General features: G+C 35.1%; 1 pseudogene; it reads left to right on the forward strand.

Moving 5' to 3' along the window:
• The first annotated feature begins 2,260 nt into the window (after window positions 1-2,260).
• Window positions 2,261-3,218, forward strand: Aimp1-ps5 (aminoacyl tRNA synthetase complex-interacting multifunctional protein 1, pseudogene 5; annotated as a pseudogene).
• Window positions 3,219-5,016: the final 1,798 nt, after the last annotated feature.

Raw genomic sequence — 5,016 nt, forward strand, 5'->3', positions numbered from 1 at the left:
GTCAGGTATACCATCTACTTCCACTGTTGGAAGTCCCAAGCTAAACAACTATAACCTGTATGCAGAGGACCTAGATCAATCATGATTATTCACTATTACTGTATTTTTCTCTTCAGATACTGTCTATGAACCTAGAATCAAAGATAATTCCATATAATGTGATAGCAAATATTCTTTAAATATGCCCAAGACTTAGATTTATGCACCTAACTGAAATATGTTTTTTTGATCTGCATACATTCATATTGAAATATACTCTAATTTTGATTCTAATAAGAACAATTTTAGATTTCATCATTTACATCTGCAGACTGTATTGAATATATTTCTAATTCTTATTCAATCTATTCAATTACTAGAATTTAAGAGGTAAATGGTCAGGTTTTTTGTGCCAGACAATAATTGACTTTATATTTCTTTGCATGTTTTTTGGTGGAAAACGTCTCATCTTTTTACAAATAAATATGAAACAATAAGTAAGACCTCAGATGCAAGCAACACACTTAGAAATAACTTAAGTGAAAGTTATAAAATTAATTTATCTTCTCACTAAAAGCACATAGCTACTAAAGGTCTGTGCTTATCACACTTAAATATTAATTCCATATTCCTTCTTAATTAGCATATTTAAATCATTACTTTTATAAATTTGTTCAATCTTGTAAATATATATATATGTGTGTGTGTGTGTGTGTGTGTGTGATGTGTAATTGTACCCTTGCATCTTTTCTTATATATATATATATATATATATATATATATATATATATATATTTAACAGCTGAAGTTCTATATTTTGAAAAGAACAAATTAATTTATATATATGCATATATATTCAATATGATTCTCAGTGTGTTTTGATTCACATATGTACATTATACATATATACCAATATATGCATATGTATATATCAGGCCTCAATCTACTTTTTGCAATGCTGTTCATTTATTCAGCTTCTACTTTTGCAAATACATCAGCAAATCTAATGGCTCTCTTGGATAAGAGTTTTTGAGATACTTGAATGCCATTTCATGACCTATTTGATCTTCTTTGCCAGGAAAACATCCTTACTTTTGGTTTTCAATTGCTTCTCCAGTGAACAAGAGGCATAAATGTACTCTTGAATCATTCGTTCTGAACAGCAAATGTTCTATTAATGTAGTTCCTGTCCCTGCCTTGATGTCATATTCATAAGTTGATGCCAAATTCACAACCTCTTTAAGTATAATAGCCTTTCTATTGAATTTCTTTTCCTATTTCTTGGACCCTGTGTTCTTAGAACTAAACATTAAGTGCAGTATTTTTTATATACACCCATTCAATTTAACCATATAACCTGGGGTTCTTTTTAAAGTCTTATGAGAGCATCTTTTAATTTAAAAGTTTTGGCATTTAGAGTTTCATTGAAACAGACTTTTTAATATGGCTGGTAGGCTATAATCAAAGATAAAATATATTTATTAATAAATGTTCTTAGATAGTGCTTATAATACTTTGTTGCATAATAGAATCAACTACAGCATTCTTTCTCTTCTCTTTTCAGACATGGTCTCATCATATAGCCTTTCGTGGCCTGTGATTTACCATGTAGACCAGGCTGCGCTTGAACCAATAGAAATCTGGTTGCCTGACTACTGAACGCTGAGATTAATGGATTTAAGAACCTTTTTAAATTATCTGATATATATACACCTGACGTACATCAAACCAATTGGCTGAGACTCTCCAAGGGTGTACTTCTGAATTAGAATTTTTTTAAAGATTCTCACATGCTTCTTATAGGCAGCTGGAATAAGATAAAATAACCAGCAATTGTATTTCTTTATTTTCATTTTCTTCATTAGAAATTGTATAATTCTAAAATATTTCCTTTTATGAGCTAATTTGAAGAACAACAATATCAACTAACCAGACTCCCTAGAGCTCCAAGAGACTAAATGACCAACCAAATAATACATATGAAGGGACCCAGGGCTCCAACTACATTTGTAGCAGAGGATGGCTTTATCTACCATCAATGGGAGGGCAGACTCTTGGTCTTGTTGAGGTTCAATACCTCAGTGTAAGGCAATGCTAGGGCAGAGAATCAGGAGTAAGTGGGTGGGGGAGCATGCAGGTGGGAGGGGGAAAGTGATGGGTGTTTGCGGAGGAAAAACTGGGAATAGGAATAACACTTGAAATGTCAATAAATAAAGTAACAAATAAAAAAAGAAACCAACGACCCAGCTGAGGCTGTTCAGGAGCTGAGGTTCATCACTTCATGATTTTCTACCGATTCTGGGGAAAGATGGCAACTAGTGAAGAGGCTGGAGCAGAAGGGTGCAGAAGAGGATCTGATCATTGAATATCTCAAGCAACAGGTTGCTCTTCTCAAGGAGAAAGCAATTTTGCAGGCAACATTGAGAGAAGAAAAGAAACTTCATTTGAAAATGCTAAACTGAAAAAAGAAATAGAAGAACTAAAAAGCCAAGGCTGATTCAGGCAGAAGTTCAAAATGGAGTGAAACAAGTACCTGTCCCATCGAGTTCTTCACTATAGACTAATTGTGCTGTTTCTGAATGTGTGATACATTCTCCATCAGTAACAACCACCACTCTTCTGGTATAAAACAACAAATGAAAGGAGGGGGAGGAGAAGAAAAGAAGATAAAAGAGAAGACTGAAAAGAAAGGAGAGGAAAAGTAGAAGCAGCAGCAGTCGGCGGCAGCAAATGCTGACTCGAACTCTGTGGAAGTATCACGCCTGTATCTTCGAATTGGATGTATTGTTACTGCCGAACAACACCCAATGCAGATTCATTGTATGTGGAAGAATTCGATGTGGGAGAAGCAGCCCCACGAACGATCGTGAGCGAGCTGTTGAATTATGTTCCCCTAGAACAGGTGCAAAAATCGGATCGTGGTTTTGCTTTGTTATCTGAAGCCTGCAAAAATGCGGGGAGTACTGTCTCAAGCAATGGTGAAGTGTGCCAGTTCATCAGAGAAAGTGGAGATTCTAGCCAAATCCAACAGGTCTGTTCCTGTAGACAGAACTACTTTTGATGCTTTCCCTGGAGGGCCTGACAAGAAGTTGAACCCTAAAAAGAAGATCTGGGAGCAGATCCAGTCTGACCTGCACACCAATGATGAGTGTGTGGCCACACACAAAGGAGCTCCTTTTGAGGTGAAGGGGAAGGGAGTTTGCAGGGCCCAAACCATGGCCAGTAGCAGAATTAAATAAGTGCTCTGTAGCTGAAAGACATTGGTGAAACCTTAATAACAATAAAGAGGAGCAAGTTTATCACTTACACATTAAAAAAAAAAAGAAATTGACATTTTAAAGAAGAAATGTAGTTTGAAATAACTAGTAGCCATTTACTTACCTTTTACACACACACACACACACACACACACACACACATATATATATATATATGTATATATATAATTTAATTTTATAGTTTTGTTTGGGAAGCTTTCATTTATATATAAAATATATTGTATACAGACATTTGTCTATGAATATTAGCTTCCCTACAAGACAGTGAATTAAATAATTTACATGAATAAAAACTGTGTACACAGGTACATAACAACATACATTGAATTTATCTTAATATAATGAAAGCAGGTTAGAGGACTATTCTCTTTTGATTTCTGTTGCTATGATAACACATAATGACAAAAAGCAACTTATAGAAAAGGTTGTTTATTTTAGTTTTTAATTCCAAGTTATGTCCATTAATGTTGTAGAAATCAGCAGAAGCTTTAAATAGCTTACCACATTATACTCAAAGTTAAGAGTGAAGAGAAGTGAATTAATGAAGTCTCACTTGCATGCTTGTGTTCACCTCAATTTCTGAACTGTTATACAGTTCAGAAGCCCAAGCCTAGGGAATGGCACTACTAAGAGTAGATTAGTTATAACCACATCAAGTAACTTAAGATAGTCTTGCAGAGACGTGATCCAAGGAAAATGCAATGTAAAAAATGACTGATTAATACTATATTCCTTAGTGATTCTAGGCTGTATCAAATTGACAATTTTAGGTAACCATCACAGACACATGTTATTCAGTACATAACAGGAAGCAGGTAAAAATTGAAACTGGAATTAATTATTTAATTACAATATATTGACTTGTGTGGTAAGCATGATTAAAACTATTACTGATGGTGCTGAGTTAATTATTGAACTCTTACTATTGTGTTTGTTTTTCTACTGAATGCACACACACACACACACACACACACACACACACACACACACACACACACATGCAACCTGCCTGGAGGCTTCAGGACACACAAACCTAGGAACAACTCCCTGTTCCCAGATGTGGTTGAAAGAAAACAGGTCTACAGGAGTGCTGACACACAGGCTTAGAGGACAGTCAAGCCACTGTCAGAGACAGTAAGACAAACTAACACCAGAGACAACCTGATGGCAAGAGGCAAGCAAAGGAAACTAACCAACAGAAACCAAGACTTCTTGGCATCATTGGAGCTCAGTTCTCCTACCAAAGCAAATACTGGATATCCAAACACACATGAAAAGCAAGATTTGGATTTAAAATATCATCTCATGATGATGATAGGAGACTTTAAGAAGGACATAAATAATTCCGTTAAAGAAATGCAGGACAAAACAGGTAAACAAGTAGAAACCCTTAAAGAGGAAACAAAAAAAAATCCCTTAAAGAATTATAGGAAAACACAACCAATCAGGTGAAGGAATTGAAAAAGCCATCCAGGATTTTAAAATGGAAATAGAAACAATAAAGAAAGCACAAAGGGAGACAACCCTGGAGATAGACCTAGGGAAGAGATCAGGAGTCATGGATGCAAACATCACCAACAGAATACAAGAGATAGAAGAGAGAATCTCAATGTCATAAGATATCATGGAAAACATCAACACAACCCTAAAATTTAATGTAAAACACAAAAACCTCCTAACCCAAAATGTCCAGGAAATTCAGGACGCAGTGAGAAGACCAAACCTAAGGATAATAAATATAGAAGAGAGCAAAGACTCA

This window comes from Rattus norvegicus, chromosome X (assembly GCF_036323735.1).
Source record: "Rattus norvegicus strain BN/NHsdMcwi chromosome X, GRCr8, whole genome shotgun sequence".
NCBI classification, from domain to species: Eukaryota; Metazoa; Chordata; class Mammalia; order Rodentia; family Muridae; genus Rattus; species Rattus norvegicus.